The sequence below is a fragment of the Bombus impatiens genome, unplaced genomic scaffold (genome assembly GCF_000188095.3).
Source record: "Bombus impatiens unplaced genomic scaffold, BIMP_2.2 scf_0463, whole genome shotgun sequence".
In the NCBI taxonomy this organism is placed as follows: Eukaryota; Metazoa; Arthropoda; class Insecta; order Hymenoptera; family Apidae; genus Bombus; species Bombus impatiens.
Window position 1 is genome coordinate 2571354 of NT_176882.1, and position 20614 is coordinate 2591967.

At 41.2% G+C, this 20614-nt stretch overlaps 1 protein-coding gene across 6 annotated transcripts in view; it reads right to left on the reverse strand.

Moving 5' to 3' along the window:
* LOC100745824 (multidrug resistance protein homolog 49) overlaps positions 1-20614 on the reverse strand; it is a 75385-nt gene that overhangs the window by 43379 nt on the left and 11392 nt on the right. For 3 of the 6 annotated variants that reach the window (XM_012387228.3, XM_012387225.3, XM_024368561.2), the window contains one exon: positions 19520-19799. The gene's annotated coding sequence lies outside the window, so the exon portion shown is untranslated. Of the gene's footprint in view, positions 1-2509; positions 3383-4843; positions 4996-19519; positions 19800-20614 lie in introns of those variants that run through there. The other 3 variants (XM_012387229.3, XM_012387227.3, XM_033321550.1) reach the window with 2 other exon arrangements.

Here is a 20614-nt window from a genome sequence, read left to right on the forward strand (position 1 = left end):
AACAACGTTACTCTTTCATTAAAAAATCTATGCTTTCTCGTAAACAATCAAAACTTCGTATCCTATTGTACACAATTGAACAAGCACGATACAGCGATTGTTTATCAAATAAATTAACTGCCAAACGATTGCTGTCCACGCAAAAGCGAAGATAGCCAGAAAAAAGTAACGAAACGGCGCCAATAATACAATCTATAATCTCATATTGTTTGACTATTGTCGTTAAGATAAGGGTCGATGAAAAATATGACTGTGACATTATATAATTGCGCCTTTCCCACCTGCGGGTGGACCTACATGAATTTCGAAAATTCCCGAAGCAGCATTACGTCACACGATTAAAAGCGGAAGGGAGAAGTGTGCGGGATTCCGGCGACGACTGATCCACTTTACAGATAAATAATGTCGCAGCGAAATTTTATTTTGCTACGATAATGAGTCAAGCGACATGATAGAATCGACAGAATCCTTTCGATCGTCAAGTTTCAACCAAAATAAATAAAAGAAAGCAATGTAGAGAGCATTTGCGGAGTGAGAAGGAATAATGTCGATAGCCGAACGCCATTCGTCGTCGCGATGCTGCTGGCACACACGATAAAAAGCTCGATAAAACATGAAGAAAAAATATACCGGCAACCATTCTCCGGGTGGTGAAACGCTAGTAAATATTTCCGATTACACTTCGATATTTTGTTGCCCGGCGCAGCGTTCTATACATCTTCGTGCTTCGTCGATCATCGAGAAATATACTTTTTCGAAGACGACAAATCATCGTTCCGTCTTAAACACGCCAAGCAACTTGCACCACGAGAGATCGTGTCCCTCTTCCTTTTCCAACGACCACTTTCCATTCTGTTTACAGACAGAGACACTCGGCCAAAATTTGGCAACCTACCAGTTTACCTCCATAAAGCCAATAATGGATCAACGAAGTTTATTTCGAGTGTGATAATAATGCTACAACGCAATAGCACCCATCCGGTTTGGGTTTCGTTCTTGTTGGTAATAACCACGAGAATATAGAAGCGAGATACACGCGATTAATACGAGTATAGAATAGCAAAACCGAGTGAGCGAATTGCCGTGGAAATTGGTAAATCGTGCGATTTCTCATTCATGTAGGTCAACGAACACGACTATCCTAACAGAGCCTTGTGCCAGTTCGCAGCCAACGCTTTAATAAAAGTTGCGCACGAAGATTATTTTGGTACAGCGTTTCTGCTACTAGTTACAAGCGTTCCGTTGCTGCAACTGCCGGTCCTCCGAGATTTGTTTGGTATGTTTGAATTTTTCAAGCTCTATTCAAACGAACCCGCCTACATGAACGTGGAAAAAAGGAACGACGAACAAATAAATAGAAACTGTGAACGAGAACTGCGGACGATAATTATAGAACTGTTGCGGAATTAATAGACACAGGGAAGAAAGGTTGAAAAAATTAAATAACGCTAGAAAATACAAATAAAATAATTTCAGGTTGTCCCGAGTGAAAATTTCCCTCTTAGAAACGTTATATTTCCCTGGCGAGTTCGTTTCATCGAATCGTACGGAGAAATCGGCAAATCTGGATGTACGATGGGATGATGATAAGCGAAACAGCGAAGTACGATGTTCCTTCTAATCGTGGTACCTCCGTGCCATTTTGACGGCAACAGGTCGCGGAGAAAAGGTCACGGAAACATCGACGAACGGAGACGAACCCGCTTGTCGGTGATTCAATTTTAAATAGGATTAAGCGGCGACGCAGGGTTTCATTCCGTCGCATTCCAACTACTTGGTCGTTTACCTTTCGCGTATTCGTTAGGCTTCGTCAAAATTCAACGTTAAAACGTTAAAACGACAGATGAAACTTTATTCCGCTTATAAAATTTCTTCTGCTTCGAAGCGAAACAGTCTATCCACGAATCGTAGGGATAATAAATTAACACGGTAAAAAAGCGTCTGACGAGGGATCAAGGTAAAGCACGCTTCAAAGATAAGTGATTTGACCCGTGCGTAGAACATAGGTCAAAATCAATGCAGGCTATGAATTCCTGTTGCATCAACTTGATATATTCTAGCATACGCGTTTGATATCCTCCGCTGATTAAATCGACCCTTTTCCAGGATCTCGCAGATAACCGTGTATTAGCCAACGGTGATTAATCGTTGCCATGTAAACGTGTCATCAAACACGTGGTTCCCATATCGTCTCTATGAAACATCCCATAAACGTCCATGATTCTTCTCTACTCTGAGCAATTTTTAACACCCATATCTTCCAAACATCTCGCTGTTTGAAAAATATAGATCGTCCAAAAATATCGATACTCTCCAGACGATTGCGACGACGCGATACTTCAAGTCCAGTATATTAATAGAACTCTATGGTCGCCGAAAATAAAAGAAAAATATTATCGACGAGTTCAATGATCACGATCGTCGCACAAATTCGCCGAATCGACAAAGAAGATATCAACGTGCGATAATTAAATCCACGAAGACCCCCGGTAGTACTTTTATCACGTACCTTGTACCAAGCTACTGTTTCCAATCGTTATCCCAAATATATCTGTTCTGATCAACGATAGGCCTCGGTGCGTTGACGGACCCCTTCATAAGTGTCCCTCGCAACTTCACTAGGCTTCACTATGCGGCTTGTCAATGCACGCGTATCCCACGGCCGTGCACGAACCGCGTGATCCAACGAAGATCGATCGAAGATTTATCCAAAAGTTGGGTGGAAGCGTCGGGAGCCAAGGGGATGAAGAGTGCAGAACGACGTTGTCTATGACCTTCGACACGCACAGCACCAAACAACCGTGTGTTCGTGGGGAAGGTTCACACGCGACGTGGAACGAGAACTAAATCTGGCGGGATCGGTCGGCCTCGCACGAGTATGAATTACTGAAGCCACCTGTCGAAAGAGTCCGTCTTTTATACGCTCGAGGTGACATCGGCGAGATAACGCCGTCTCCCCGAGTTTACATGCGGCTGGGTTTCCTCGTTCTCGGTCGTAGCACCCGATCAACCGTCACCGCGCCACCGATCTTAATTTACTATGCCGCACAATTACTGATTGCCAATACGTGATTAGAGACAGCTGGATGAAACAGGAGTTCGATTATCGTACGAATTTAACTTTCGAGCAATTTCTGTTGATCTTTCGCTATTTTCTAGGGATGTTATGGTGAGAATATGGCAAGAGTAGATCGAATCGCAGATTTATTTCGAACGTGTAATGATTAAATGATAAATAATCGTGTAGTATGTGGTTGAAAATTAACCCTTCGTATTCTACTTGTGGCATGCAATTTGTTGCGCCCTGTTTTCACCGATAAGAAGTGGAGATGTACAGAGGACCACTCTATATGAATAATTGTACTAATCTTCTTAGGATTTAGAACGCGCAATTTTCTCGCAGTGAAATAAAGCTAATGTAGATGAGTTTACTGGTAGTATCAAAGAATTACAACGTAAAGGAAAACGCGAGGGATTAATGCAGAATAGAAATGCGATGGATGGCAAACGGAAGAAACTCGTGATCTAACAAACAAATGCAAAATATTTCAATCAAAACGATCTCGTGACATCAGGTGAAGTAACGGCAATTTTCTTCGAATCGATCCGTATGTCATATATTATGCATGCACGTGCGGGAAAAAACGTGTCGCCAATATCGACGAAACCGTCGCAAATGCGAGAAAGAAACGAGTTTTTCCTGAATTACGAATTTCCTTATTCGACATAGCTTCGTTAAAGCTACTTCGAATACGCGTCGCGATTCTTAATGGATGAAACAAGGAAAACACGTGATCGAACAATGAGAGACACGATCGAACGGAGAACGAGGAAATCCCGGTTTTCCCCTTAGAAAGTTCGCGGAAGACCGATCGTTGTTGCTGCAAGCTTTGCAAAACGCGACTGTTGTACCAACGACGATACTTAAGGAAAGAGCTATGATACTCCATCGGAAGAGTTATCCCTGTGTCACGAAGCTGCATGAGAATGGAAGAAACATAGGCGAATAACAACACTCGCCAGAGTACGTCACTTTGCACCGCGTGCAAAATGCAAACGTCCAAGTGCAGTTGCGCGAGTTTAATAGGAGAACCGGATGGTGAAAAAATTCAAGCGTGGAAAATAACGCGCCACCTTAAAGCAGACCAGCCACGGTATTAGATGCCACGGTCGAGTTACGTTACACGTGCTCCCGAATATCCGGCTATTTATTTCACGTTGTACTACGCCTTCGATTTATTCAATACGAGTATTCGAAACAAAAAGATACGATTATCTTTTATAGTTCACGAAGATATATCGAAGAGGAAGGTCGTTTGTAGATGAAGGTCACGACGAAAACAAACCCTCTCGATATATGTACTTGAAAGACGATGCCATCAATCCTTATGTAATCGGTAAACGTTTGATCAAAGATAGACGAGAGGATCGATGAATCGAAGACAACATCGTACGACTGATTCGCTACCGGTTGATCAAGAGGCGCGAACAGAAGATCATTCGACATGGCTCCGTCCCATAATCACGTATCGTTCGCGTCGTCTGGGCGCCACCATAAAATTCGATCTCACGGCGCGGCTGCGCGCTCGTGTTCCTATTGTAAAGCGACGTACTGCCATTGACCTTGAATTTTCCACCGTCAAGGTCTGTGGCAGAGAGAGAAGCACACTCGAAATTCGCGCGGCGATTTATGCGGCGAAACGAGATGATGCGAGGCGATGTGACCTTGAACGGGAGAGGAAGCCAAGCGCAGTCGAGACGAGGCAAAGTTGAAAAGCTTCGGTGGTGTGCCGGCTTTTCGCAGATTCTTTCTCGACGGCGATTATTTTCTTGAGAAACTCACTAATGTTGCAAGAGCGAGCGCTTATTCCCTCGGATTTTTCGTGGACCGCGATGCTTAGTAGCTTTCGAACGACTGACGCAACGGTGCCTCGACGTCCAGACGCTTACGCAACGACGACGCGTCCCCTCTTTTTCATCCCTCTTGGACTGAAGCAAACGCCGCAAGTCGAAAAGGAACGACCACGGCCGGACGTGCACCGTGTGTGTTCGTGAACGTGGTCGAGATCGGAAGCGAGCCAGCGGGAACCAGTGCGAACCGGATATCGTCGAAATTCTGGGGACGAGATTCGCGCCGCCTGGCACACCGTGGCGTCGCGACGCTCCTGTGATCGAACGATGACGTCTAACGTCGCTAGTCTTTTCGGCCGCCCGATGACGTATTTCGAGAACCTCTGACGTACTCGTCTAAAATGAACGGAAGTTGCATCGTTCCGGTATTTTCCATCTCGAACATCCTCTCTTCTCTCCGTCTAATCAGCGAGTAATGCCAAAAGTTTATTTTAGAGCACCGCTCTTCGTTCCGTTTCACCGCTCGATCTCGTTCTCAATGATCTTCGTTCAATTCACCGTCGTCGATCTTACGACCTCTCAATTAGGATTGGAATCGATCGGTCGATTCAAGGATTATATACGAACTGTGTAACGTTTCAATAAGAGTGTGGTATTATTTCTCGAAACAATAGATGCGTGGAAAGTAAGATCGATCGAGGCACGGACCAAACGAAAGTAGGAAAAATTCTGCGCGAAGACTGACATCCGTGGTCGGATACGCGGCCTGTGCAAAGCGCAAATACGAAAGCGCAGGCTTGGCACGAGATAAATGTGGGTTGCTGGAGCACAACGGCTACAAACATACTGTTCCCTCGATCTGATGAATGGATATAATCCGAACGATTTATCAGACGCTGGACTTCGACCGACAGGTTAAAATGTTTCAAATTAAAACCACCCCTTTAATGGGCTTCTGCACGTTTCTGGATCCAAGATATACCTTTCACTTTGACAATTATATGTATATCCTATAATTAAGTATAAATACACATAATCTAAATATCTCTAATTTTCTGCAACTTTAAAATTATATAATTTATCTGTCTGCGCCTCAACAATTACTTATACATTTGTTACTATACTATTATTTTAACATTAATTGATCCAAGTATTGTTGTAACGATCATCATCTTCTCTTTTTCTAGAGTAAAAAGTTGAACATTTTTTATCTGAAGTGAAAGAAAAATGCAATTTCCATAGAATAATAATTTCCATACATCTGTATCTCTATCTGCAATACAAATCGAATCGTAGAAACAATCGTTCATATTCTTATCGTTTATGCTATTCTGTTATATCATTGTACCAACTGATCCAATTATAACAGTCCTTATTAGCTTTTATACCATAGTGACAAATTATACATTTTTTTATCTGACAAACAAGGAAAATTTGATTATAGCGAGTCAACAACTTCGACACACGTCTATCTGCAATATATGTTCAAATTGATAGGGACAGACGATCGTATCTTGAAATTAATTCCTGAAAGCTGAATTGATCTACCTTCAATCATCGATTGACTCGTCTCCTCTAATCCTAGCTGTTGTTTAATATCAAATACCAAAAAAGTACAGTATTACGCGTGACCTTTGGATTCTGATTGGTACAATCTCTGTTTAACGATACTGGCAATCAAGTCGAGTTCAACTGGCGTACGCCCGATTAGAGGAGTGCGCTTCGTGATAAAAGCGCGCTGTATCAGTTCCGAGTTTCTGTTGAGGGAAGTGATGCGACGATTCGCTTGCAAACATATACTCAGACATCGATTATTCGACGTCTAGCGTCTATACGCAGCGTGATCTCAACCACTGCAAGATGCAGATGCAGCGGCTGCAACGGGATCGACCTCGACGTCACGGTAGACACAGTGACCCATTTCCGCTGCCAGAAAATTTTCCAAGAACGTTCTCAAGACGGTGTTGCGCCCAGTCGACAAAACTCTATTCGACGTGTATATCGTCGCTCCATTCTGGACATTTTCGAAAATTTTCTGGCACGAGAATATTTATGTAATGAAACTTTCCAACATGTTGATCGTAGTTGTTGAATTGCCAGTGAAGTTCTATAACGCGTTTGATAATTTTAATTAAAAACCTACATGAAGAACTGACACAAGTGTGTTTTTAAACAATACGTAATATTTATTCATGATTTTCTTACGAGTACATTCTGTAAAGTGTTTTCATCTTTAGAAGCATTACACGAGCCTTTAGAACCCACATTGGTAAAATCCAAAAATTCAAAAATAGATAAAGCTGATGCTGCAAACATCATTCTTTATTTATACCGTCTGCTTGCTATAAATAAACTTACGAAAACAAATGATTTGTTTCTTAACAAGTGAAGATTTATCATGTATCCGTGCAATGAAATTGAGAAATATACAAAAAGTAGAGCAGAAAATTTCACTTTTTATACTCCTACGTTATAGATATATAAATTTCTGTATCAAAATCTATTTTTATCTACAATTTTCTCAAATTGTAGGTTTTCTCACTAATACTACTTTTCCTATCAACTTCTCCGTTAATGATTCTTAATAAATGTCCCGCTAAAATAACAGCATTTTTAAACTTGTAATTGTCAAAGAAAATTGCTCGTTATTTTTTTTTTTTTTTTTTTTTTTTTTTTCTTCATACGCGATAAAAATCTATTCACGGAAGGATATCGTTGATCCGAGGAAATCGCAGATTTTGTATCACGATCCACGTCGGCGTGGAATAATTTCGTTGAGTCTTTTGCTCGTTTCGTTACAAAGCGAAGTGAAGCATGACCGCTGGAAGGAATCGTACCGATCGACGTCAGTTTCGAAAAAAATTGCTGAGAATTCGCCTCGACTCCAAGTTCTGCGAAGCATTACGTCGATGGAAATCAAGTAGCACGATATTTCGACGATTTAATCATCAGGAAGTTGTACGATTCTCCGAATTGTATTTTCATTTGTACCTCGCCAACTATATACTTACGTAATTCTGTCATATTTTTGTGTGCGTGAGAAAGTATCTTAAAAGCGTAAACCTTTCAATTAATTCTTGATAAACGTTTGCCTCGAGTCAAAGTATCCTTAAACTCTTAATTGATAAGTAGAATAGCATGTAATTTTTTCAGAGAACAATGACGCCGTGTTAAACCAACAATAACAACGAGTCACAATATTTTGCCATATCATCTCATTGAATGAGCTTAATTCTTACCAGCCCGCTAGTATGGCTGGTTAGGCAGTAACGAGCTATTGTGAGGCACGATTAATTGTACACCACAGGGCGATACAGTTTCCAGGTAGCTTGGAGAACAGCGACAATAGTAGAGTAACGGCAGTATTACCTGACCGGTGGTGTGGATAACTATCGACTAATAAAGCTGCGTAAACCAGCCAGCTAGAATAATCGACTCGGCGGCGAGTTCTCGGATCGCCAACAATTAGCCATCGACAAGTAAACAACATCGGTGAAAGTAGATCGAGCTATCTATCAGTGACTTCGGCAGAGCCTCGAGCCTCTTTATCTTCGGTGATCGAATGCTAAATTAACGAGCAAATAACGATACGGCAACGATAAATGGTGCCATTCGAATCGTCACAGGGATTTCGTTTCTATAATACCGACCTTTATCGCTTACCAAATCTACGCCGATTTGAAGTTCAAATTGTTGCGATATTACAACAGAAACGAAAACATTCGACTCCTATCGATAACGCGGCAACCTACGACTTGGTTATTGACCGAAGTGTCTGTAACAGATATGGGATACTATAGATCTTCCGTTTAATATTAGAAGATTATGTTAAGTGCATACGATATGTTGTCTTAGTGTCGACATGGATTTTAGCAGACCAGATCATCTATTAAATTTTGTCATCTATTAAATCGATAACTATTGATTATATGAAGGAAGGATTATAACAAAGATATGAGGGGGGGAGAGAAAGAAACATCAATGTCAGGAAAGTTATTGAAAACATAAATTCAGCATTTGTGAAAGATTGAAGATCTTTCGCCTACGCAATATTTGAATTGGAGAAATTATTTTAGAAGAAACTGTAACAACTCTATTCGAGGAATTTTACAATTATAGAACCGATGACTCTTATAAATCTAGAATAGTAGAATAGTCATTGGAAAAGTACAGTGATTCATAAAAATTATTCTGACATTTCGCATACACCGACCTAACAGCTCCAATGATATTTCTCAGTAATTCACGATCCAATAATACCTTTACACATAATTGAATGTTAACCTTCAACGCGACAACGATCCAGGCTCAACCATAGATTTAACGTTGGATTTTTCAACGATTCCCAAGGCTCGATCGAACTTTCGTTTTTTGAAACGAAGATGTAACGTTTCGCTATTAACTGGAAGATCGATAAGACTCGAATGTTTTGTTATAGTATCGCGATAATTTAAACTTTCGGAACACACACGCAAGCTCGAGATCGATACCCGCGAATCGTTTAAAAATCCAGCGTCGATCCACGGTCAAGCATCGCGAGTCTACGTATTTATCGCAATAAATTCGTTGGCCTTTCAACGCTATCCATGTTCTATGCTCGAATTGCAGGCGCATTGTATCCCCTAGTACCTTCTTCGATTCACATCGAGGTCGCTCGATATTCTACGGCATTCAGAACCGTGACCTCGTTCGGACCGGCATTACTTGGAAATCACGGAATCTGGCGTTGGCTGGTATCGCGACAAATCACGACCTGGGCTACGAAATCGCTTCGAAAGGCCAGTTTGACTATTACAGTAATACAGAGCCGTGCACAGCCAAACAACAGCACGGAAAACTAGGAAGCGGTACGCAAGAGGAATCCCGGCGGAGGTTGGAGAATCGAGAAAGGCCAGTAACCTCGAAACTGCAAGACCGAAAGCCGGAGTCCCGCTTCCTCCTTACGGCACGATGTCGACGACGCCCGTAATAGTTCAGTGGAATTTAATCGAGACGGCAATTGTTTCCTATTAACAGTTATGAAAGCACTCCAACGACCTCTGAACCCCCTTTGAACCGTCGCCGGCCTCGAAGCCGTACATACCCCCGGCCAGTTATTTTAATTGGTATCCATTCGAGGAGATTGTAGCCGAGCATTGGACTTCGAATCGACCCTAAAATTACTAGCAAATCCGCCTGTACGAAATACGTAAGCGACAACGATACCGTGTGTGAGGAAATTACGTTAAATTTAGGGAAAAATTTTTGGTTGCAGTAGATTGAGTTAAGGTCGCGTAGAACGATGGGGTGGACAGAAATACGAGATACATGGTTAAGGGCAACGACTTGGTAAACGATGAGTGATTGATCTTCATTGAGATTTGATTGAAATTGATACGATTGACAGGATGGTTATAAATAGTATACCAACGACGAGATAATAGGGCAGATGGTGTAATAATAGATGCTAGCGGAGAGTTTTATATAACATTGCATAATTGTTGAAAAATAGATGGAAAGCGTTAGTGGTTGATTAACTTGATTAGGAGAAGTAGATAGCCTGGGGATAAATAACGAAAATCGAAGGTGGGAATAGCTCTCGATAGCGTAATTGACAAACGTTTTACCTACAAATCGGGAAGATTTCGGGAAGAGAATAAATATTCTTCTCAAGTGGTTTGAAGTGCTTTTTCAGCTGCAAATTGCAGCGAAACTTCCAAGAAATGTCAGCAAACAAGGGAAGTTTGTTAAAAGATTATTCGTGATGTCTCTTGTTCTGTTTGTTTTACGAAAGAGAAGAATCAGAAAGATAAACGCGATTTCAAGAGAAGAAAAAAGAAGGTACAATTGCACAATAAAAATACGTTGTGACAAGACTCTTATTACGAAACGCGTTATCAAAGTCGTCAAACGCTTCGAGTTCCCAGAACGGCGAAGAATTTTCGTAACAGATATCGTAACTCGAAGGACCCCAATAACATACGTTCCACGGTGGAACAGGAGAGAAAGAAAATCTTTAAAGAGTTCTAGCACGGAAAGAGCACGTTCTAGGTAAAAAAGAACCGAGAGCAATTTACGATTTAAAAAAAAAAAGGGAGTAAGTACGTCGTGCAAGAGAAGGCAAAGTACGGACAGTGTTTTCACGGCGGAAAAATGGGAGAGAAGGCAATGAAAGATAAAAAAAAGATGGAATGAAGAACAACCGAGGGATCAGACGATGGAGAGCAAAAAAAGCCTTCGGAAGGCTCAGAAACATTACGAAGGTGTGGGTGAAGCAGAAAAAGCCATTTAATAACATCAAGATGCAACGTCTGGTGCAGATCCTTCTTCTTTTCTCTCCTTTAATATACGTTTTACCTCCTTGGCTACCACATCGTTGACGTTCTTCGGCTCTCATAACTCGACGGTATATATTTTCCGTGTCAATGTCAAACAGCTCGTTTAACGAGAATCAATCGAGAAGCTCCGTATAAACTATAAACTGTTCTCCGGCTCGAAGAAAGAAATAAAAGAACAGAGAGAAAAAAAGGAAAAAAGGGGGCAAAGTGTACGAGTATCGGTGTATTGTGTCAAGAGGCTGGAGTTTGCGAAAATTACGATTCTAATATCTCGCTGTTTATGATCGTTAAAAAGAAAAACGGAGGATAAGATTGCAGCGTTCTCAAAGAACATCGGATACTCTTGTGCCTTTTTCTTTCTCGATCGTGAAAAACTTATTTCACGCTCAACTAGCAGCGATCGCTTTTCCATAGAAACTCCCCTGTACGCGCTGATATCGTAGCGGCCACGCGCACGACAGATAATTCATAATTAATGCAGGGACTCGACATTGCTTGTAATTTATTCGATGTCAGCAAACCGTTATACAGAATCGATTTGTTGCGAGACACTGGATATTTACAACAACGTTAATTAGATGCAATCGAGATCGTCTATTTGCTTTCTCCGTTCAGATTCTCCGACACTCTTTTGCTATGGTTCCCGACAAACGATTCGTGTTCGAAAAGAAATATCGACGATGCGTTGCATGGAAGTCATAAAGGAGACGTTCACTCAGACGTGGCAAAGGAATATTCTCGGTCCTTTAATTTAAATTACGATCGAAATTAGAGGGAATAATCAATATTATTAATACCGCGTATCTCGCGTTCTCGCATATTGACAAAATCCACCGGCATGGAAACGCGAGTTTTACAGTACGAAAAGAGTCGGTTAACGAAGGACAGAGTGGTTCTTCTCCTCGCTACGAATCAAACAGCGGTTGCCTACCCAACGAAGGTTACAATACACGCGTAGACAGCCTTTGCGATCACCCACGGCTTACATCCGATGATTTCATGCAATTCGAACTTACGCGGTCCGTTTATACCGTTTACATCGACGAATATCTGTCTTTATTTCATTAGTCAAAATTTCTGTATCTTTCGTACACGCGATTAACAATTTCTACGCTGTGAAACGACATATGAATTTTGAGAAACGACCCGCTATCATCTATGACCTCATATTTGAACCATTTAAAAATCGTGCTGATCAAGTTTTGAAATTGACAAATTTTGAAAAAGAATGAGAAATACGACAATAGCGCAATATTCAAAAACCTTGAAATTTACGGTCAATTATGTTACCGTTTTACGATAAAAGATATTTGAACAGTAAATAATAAGTTGGCAACTAGGATATTTGTCATTATCATCTAATGACAAAATCATTTAGTTACCAACCCAATATATTGTTTTCTTTTCACAAATAAAGTGACAATTATGTACCTGGCTGATGGTATTATGAAATTTACTGAAAGCAAAAGAAAAAGTAAACAGAGACGTTAATTACCGTAGCCTTTGGAATAATAGCTCAATCATCATTAAATAAGCGATACCACTTCATTTTTCAGATAAAAACGAAATTAGCTACAACAAAATGCTTTTATGCTATAAACTTAAGAAACGTCTAGATAAACAAACTTGTTACATCTGACAACTCGTTCATCTTTATACGATGTTTTTTCTCTAATAGCCGCCCGCCGATCCTCCTGAGGGAAAAATCGCGGGCTGGTAATGTCACATATGTTAAAGCAGACGAAAGACACTTGACGTAACTACGCTATTTAGTGTTTATCTGCACAGTTCCGAAACATAGTTCTTCTTCTTAAGACGAGCGACTGTTATCGTATACGTACTGTGCAAAATTGAAAGGAAATGTGGCTGGAAGCAAAGGAAGTACTACATTGTTTTGTTTGTTTGTATGACACTTTCGATCAATACGCGTGGTTAACTTTACGATTGCGTTGAATCTGTGAAAAATCAATCAGATTGGCGAAGGTCTTTCCAAAGGATTTTCTTCGCGATATAAAAGGATAAGAAAGAACGTCAAAAATTGCTCTATAATGCGACCACAGAGGCAAAAATGGAAATACAAAAACGCTATTCCAGTGACTAATTCAAATGATTTTGATCAACGATGAAAAATACAGTTATCCATTAATATTTAAAAGCTGTTTTAAACTCGCGATGTCACGACCCGTTTTATAGTACGTTTAAACGTAATTCCCTTTAAACGACCATAAAAAAAAGGGATTGAAGAAAAATCTGCAGCTTTCGCGTGTCCTTGCTAGCAGAAATGCAAAACACGTTAAAGTTAAACTTCCACAGTTTATTGCACCTCTCTTTTTTTCAGGGAAAGCTCGTTGCGCTCGTTTCGATGTTTCAGGATTTGAATCTCCGGGTCAGACTTTCTACTTACGCGGCCTGATGGCGAACACGGGCCGAGGTATTAAAAGTTCGCACGCGTCCGCAAAGCGGATTACGCGCGGTAGCCGTGCGGCGACAGGCGGAATCGAAACCCGAACCAGAAATGTTCATCTCGCATCGCGTCACTCCCTTGCGCTCTTTTCTCTTTCCATCCCTCATCCGCAAATTTTACCTGACACGTAATCCAATCCGCGTAACATTCAACGTTCGTACTATTTTTTCCAATTATGAGCGTCATGCAATCGCGCGCGTTTGCGTTCCATCGCGAAGACTTAATCCTTATGTTGGCAATTTGCTACGTTCTTTTTGACACAAAACCACGCTAAATTTCCATTTCTTGGATATTTTTGTCAGTTACATTTCTACAATAAAATCGTGCAGAGAAATTCTAAGTATACAAACTTTAGATATATTTATAAGGTTGTCTGGCGATGAGAATATATATCGTGAAGCATAGGCAAGTTCGTAATGAAAATAACATTCCCTTGATTAATGAACCGAAATATACAGAGCGGGAAATTTGAAAATTTTCGTATGTGCGAAAGAGTGATAAGTAACTTTAGTATCAGACTATATTCATATAGAATTTTTTGACATCAATTGTTTGTTTACAACTGTACTTGATGAACTACAGAAACGAAAGACACGTTTTAGGGAAAATATGGAATTGAGATGAGAACCATCATTCTATATTTGATGTGTAGAAAGAATAAACTCAAGGCGCCTAATTATAATTACCAAACGAGTATGGAGATTTTGGTTGCCAACATAGGAGTTGAACAAATTACAGATTCGCGAAATATACCTCACAAAGTATCACGATAACTAATTTTAAGCGATATCGTCGGGATAATACGAAACGTATTGCCATAACTACATCAACAGCTAACGACAATACAACATTTGTTATCGATATGGTCGCGTAAAAATGATCGTCGTGTTGCGAGAGCGTTGAAATTGCAAAGCTGACTTTGAAATAACAATCAATGACTGGCGAGCGAAACGAGCAGCTCTCAAAGAAAGATTCCCCTCGGCCGCAGTTTCACATTCGATTTTATTTTCGCTAGAACGCTAACCCTTCTCACTATTTCACTTCTCACGAGCGTTCCTTTCTTTGTTTCCATTTTTCTCTGTTGCTTTGTGTTTCTCTTTCTGCCCGGGGGATGCACAGGCAACATCCATAAATCGCAGCACGAGCATTAACGCGATTCACGGTTGCGGGTCCGCGAACAGCCCGCAACCAGGAACAAAACAGGGAGAACAACCCCTCGGGAACTAGTGGAGAAAAGGTGCGACACTGGAAACGTTGCTGAAAAGGGGTTGAGACGATTTTTTACACACCCTTTCGAGGGGTGCACTCTCTCGTTGCACACGCTCGTTTAATTCTACCCGAAGAACGCGAAATGGAGAACAGAAGCAGCAGAAATAATGAAAGATCTTTGAATTATCAACGACGATGATCGTGCTGTTTCTGAGATCTTTTCAGCCTCGAGCAACGTACGGTTGAAAAACGATTCTGCAGTCGAGTATCGCGATTGTTTTCGATGGTTCCATTAAGATGTAGTAGAACTTTGAAATGCATAAAATATCCACTCGTTTATAGTGGAAGAGCGCGAGACCGAGGTTAAAGTAAGAAAATAAAAGCGTCCATACTCTTGTTATTAGGATTAAGATTTCTAAAAAGTTGCGAAAGTTATGAAAAATTCGTATGACTAGCCAACACCTGTATATCGCTTCTCATCTATCATCCTTCGCTCTGCGAAACCTTGCATATACGGTACGTTTAAATTGTTCACGAAACTTCGGTATCCGTCTCTGTCAGGTCAGCCTGTTCCAAAAATACGCCAGTCATGATCGTTCGCGAAATCTCGGCGTCCACTTTTGCAACGGAGCCCACGCTGCAGTGGAACGATCGCGTGGAAAGAGCGGTTAATAGAATAAGAGCGGTTCGAATTGGTTCCGGGCGTAATCAACGTGAATTATTGAAACGAAGTCAACGCACGACAGGTCGCGTCGCTGTGGTCGACAGAAATAGAAGTCCCTGCAGACCGTCGTCGCGAAGCCATTCTTGAACGATCGACCAACGAAACGCGACCTCGGGACCTCGAACTAGACGACGACGCGACGTTCGATCGGCGACATGCAACTACGCATTCACGAGTCACGCACGGATCGTGACACGAACCCTATGAACCGATCGGAGCGTATTTCGCAACCAAATGAAATCATGACACTCGGATACGGTCGCTCGTGAATCGATCGATCGTAAGCGATCCGCACGGGTCGAGTTCTATTGACATCGTTTAAACCAAGTAATAGCGTGTGTTCTAGGGGATAGATCAGAATTTCAACATTGCACGTTATACAACTAGTAGCATAGATGATGACAGATGATCGCCTGAACGATGGAAAATCCACGGTAATAGGAGTAATTGAATAAAATTGTTCGATTTTCCTCAGCTTCGTGAACTCCATCGTTGGATAGATTCTTAACAGACTCTTAACTGGTACGATGGTTGGATGATACGGCTAATAAAGAAATCAGAGCTTGTTAACGTTAAAGGAGAAGATATTCACGAAAAACTATCCGATGCTTGATTTTTACTGATTTTCTTAGTGATTAGTCAAACACGATGTTTGTGTTTTGCCTGCGTTAAATAAACCGGAGTGCGCCCGAAATATAACCGCGTAGCGTTTTCAACGAAGGATTTCGTAAACCATGTCGAGTAAATCAGAAATAGACCGAACCGAGATTCGCCGAGCAGTATCACCGTGCCACAGACTCGCGTGGTCGAGCTGAAAAATATTTATCGCGCGAATTATCACACTTCTGTAATTTTCTCGCTCGTCATCCACGTCAGCCATTAATACCTGATATGATAATAGAATAAAGTAAAAAAGAAAGTAAAGCAATGATATGCTTATGACTCATGAAAGTTCAAATAAGCAAACACGGTGTTAAATAACATATATGCGACGATATGTAAACGCTTATTAGCGTAACACGGTACGAAGACGAGTTCAAAAGCTTTGTTTATAAAATGAATCGATAGACGCAACTTCCAAATTGCTGACGAATAATTTAACAATTTCTTTTCTCTTTTTTATTGCTTTATTGCCGTTTTTAACGTCGATACTCTGTAACGATGCTCCTATTTTTGCAACGGACCGTGGTGGCAGTTTATCTTCTTCCAGAATTTATTGACGGATTACAACGGTGAAAAATAGAGGCAATGAAAACGTACGAATTGATGGCCAACGATATTTTATCGCTTGCTTAACCCGCGCCCGACGAAAATCATAGCCGTTATCGCGAAACGAACGCTCCATCTCCAGTTCACTGGGACGTTTCTGAACCGCGCATCCACTCATTATTTCATCTCTTTTATAGAAGTACTCAACCATGTAATCATAACTCTGTAACCGAAACAAAAACTTCCTGTTCGAACGTACCAACGTTCGTTTCTCATCCGATTCAATACGATTCATGAGTTCGCCTCGAGTCGAACACTATTCGTTGATATTTTCGGGTTGATGTAATGACAACAGCTATCGGGAAACTTGAAATTGAATCGAGACACAAATTTGAATTTAACGAGATTACTCTATAAATTGATTAACTACCTTCGATATTTGAAGCATTGCGTTACAAACATTGATTCGATGTACGCGCAACGGTGATATCTAACAACACAATAGATCATTGATAAAGGCTCGAGCGCAACATACAGGATCGTGAAACGATCGGTTTTCTCTTAACAATACGCTATCAGATAATCCATCTTTTTATTAGAAAGCGTTGGTTATTATCGAAAACTCTATCATATATATTCGAATTAATGATCCATGTTACGGTCTATTCGAGCCAAACATGGAACAAAAAGGAAAGCTGAAACGACGGCCGTGCTAAAGCTCGGGAACAATTTTTACAATCGTTCGTACTATTTTCAAATCGCAAACACAGAGGAGAAAAAAGCGAATCTATCGACGTGAAGCGATTCGCAACGAACGATGGATCGTACTTCGAATTCAATCACTCGCTATACAAGCTGGATATAGAGTCCAGCACGGAGTTTGACACGAAACAGAATGCAGACGACTGAAACAAGTATACATATATAGTACGAAACAAACTCCAGGACAAATTGGAGGGTTTTCACTCAACTAGCCACGTCGCGTTTCCAACCTCGTATAACGTCATGCGACAAGCATGTGCTGGCTAATTAAACGACATTATCGTGGTACTCGCCGCGTACGCGTATCTTTTTCCCCCGTGCTTAATCGCCGCAGCGGCATCTATTATTTCCAAACCGATTAATACTGGTTTCGTGAACCGTATCACCGCTAATTATTCTTCACCGGTGCAGAGTTTGGAGACCCGGGTTAATCGCGCTCTCGCGCAACACCGCCGGAAAATGCGAACTACAGCGGCTAGAGATATGGAAAACCGCTGATACACGCGAGTTTTCCATGTGGTCGAGCGTTGAACGTCCGCTCGGCTGCGGCTTCATTTGCCTTTCGGATTCGGGTCACCCTCGTTTCCTCCGTATTATTGTCGCGCGTTTTCTTTTTTTCTCCCGCGAAACAGACGCCCCATTGGTCTGACAAGAATAAAGGAATAAGCACGGTTCGCTCGATGTGGTGTCGGTGAGACGCGTCTTTCTTGCGCCATATTTTCGCGCTCATTTCGAAGTGAATACCATGAAACTTAGAAAACTACGATGGCGACGAGGATGTTGCTCTTTAAACGTGCCCGCTAGCCGTTGCGTTAACTGGATATTTTATTCCAGAGAAAGTACACATTTGCTGGAAGTAGCAGGATGTTAACCTAGTTTAGTATTGAATGTTATTCTCGTTCGCAGTAAGAACTTGCTGGTAATAAACGCGTTACGCGGTTCGTCTCACAATGTATCAAATTGATCGAGCGCCTCTTTACTCGTTCCTATAAATCGTTCGAGTTTAAAAGAAGAATTGTGGCGAATTAACACTTTATCCTTGATACATAACAAGTATGATTGTAAACAACGTTCGCTGCTAAGTGGACGCATATTCTTCCATGTGCTTTTTGTTGCCAATGGTTAAGAGCAATTTATATACATTAAATTATCTACGTTTTCAAATAGAACGTCGTAATGTGTACGACTTGGTAAATGAGACGTTTTGTTTCGATAATATCGACTCATGATGAAATCCTGTGATCGCTTGAATTAGATAATGAATCAACCGGAAGCGGTGGTGAATCGTAAACAGGATATAAAAGCGTGCATAAGTTTCACAAGTACGCTTCGTATAGTATGGCAGAACCATTTGGAAATTATTACCGACCTTCCACTTTTCCTTTTATTTTTGTACTAAGGGTGAATTAAAGTTTCGACTGTAAAATCAAGCGTTGCAAATTGCTCGTTTCTCTGAGAAGTCGTTGAAAAGATTATGAAACGAATATTCCCTTCGTTATAAACTTGCATACTTTATAAACTTTCAAACGCTTATGCGACTATAGGCGACGAACGTGCCGTGAAAATAAATCCAGGCAACGCACAGGTCGATTCATTAATTATAATTAAGCGCGATGGACCGAGTCGAGATGCGCCGGCATCGATGCAGCAAAACAATTGTGTAGCTGCCAACACATCGCCTACCATACTGATATAAATTGAGCGCTTCAATGAAAGCCTCGTGACTCTTCGCCACGATTATTATCTCTTTTTCTTCTTTTTCTTTATTTGCTTTTCATTTGTGGCTTGCCACGATTTCACGCATCGTGTCCTGAAAACACTGGAGAACGCTTCGCGATTCTTTCGAGACAGTCAGCGTTAACGCTTATTTCCAAAACGATCAATTCGTCAATTTCAATTCGAGTCAATTTCGTAACAATAAGATACGATATTTCGAAATAATACGATAAACGTTGCGCTTTTAAACGACTTCGTGATACTCACCATTTTGAAGGAAACCTGCCGATGTCGGCGCTCGAGTCGTAGAAAAAAAATGCAAAAATCTCTCTGGTGTTTAAAAATTCATCCAGTATATTAATATTCTTAATCCTCTTAAATTTTTCAACAAATACGACTCGTTAGTCACTTCTTCTCTCTTTCTCGCTCGCTTTATTTCGTTCACAATAATGGAAGAAAAATACTGCATAAAAAATATCACTGGTTTACTTTGGCTTGTCCTCTATCTCTTTAGAAATACTAGAATCGCTGGAAACCTAAGAAAAACCTGCAAAAAGGATTTGGTACGTTAGTAAGACGCAATTGAAACAAGGTAGTTAGTAGGTAGGTCGTAGGTGGGCAGTACAAATAACGATTCCATTGTCGCGAAATCCTCGAATACTTGAATAACGCTACTCGGAAGACGACAATTTAATAACGAGAACTCGGAATGACGTTCGAGTGGAGTTGCCGCTAAACGATGATAAAGTGCCGTTGAATAAGCTTGACGTTAACCAATATTTAGCGGAAGGTCTCTTACCATTTGCTTCGAAAGCATATTGCGATAGAACACCATTGAGATGGTACCACGCGCATGAAATGTGAACGGGTATATTCGCCGCGTAGATTTCTTCGCGTCTTTTACCCTTCGCTATTTCAAATATCCATTCCCCAGTCGGATTCTCAATCGATCGGAAATTCCGCGAGTTTCGCATCGTTGAAATTCCAATTCGAAGCAAAAGGCGCAAACCTTCCCGCTTGGATGCTTATCGAGGAAATAACGACCGTTTCAGCGATTCATTCTATTCTGACCTTTATATAGTTGCATCGCTTTCTAGATTCTCTTACTGTCGCTTTCTCGTGAAAAGAATTACACCCATGATAGAATCGCCAACACGCGAAAATCACGACAAACTCCTCGCCATTCTCTCGTCCGGCCATAAATTTTCCACTGTGCCTGGTCGATCGCACGAGGACGAATGTTAGCGGTACGTAATCGCCTCGTTGAGAGAGGCGACTTTCACCAGACGATTCGCGATTGACCAGGCACAGACGACGAGAGAGGAGGCGAGAAACCTGGCGAAAGATCTATCCCTTTTCTTT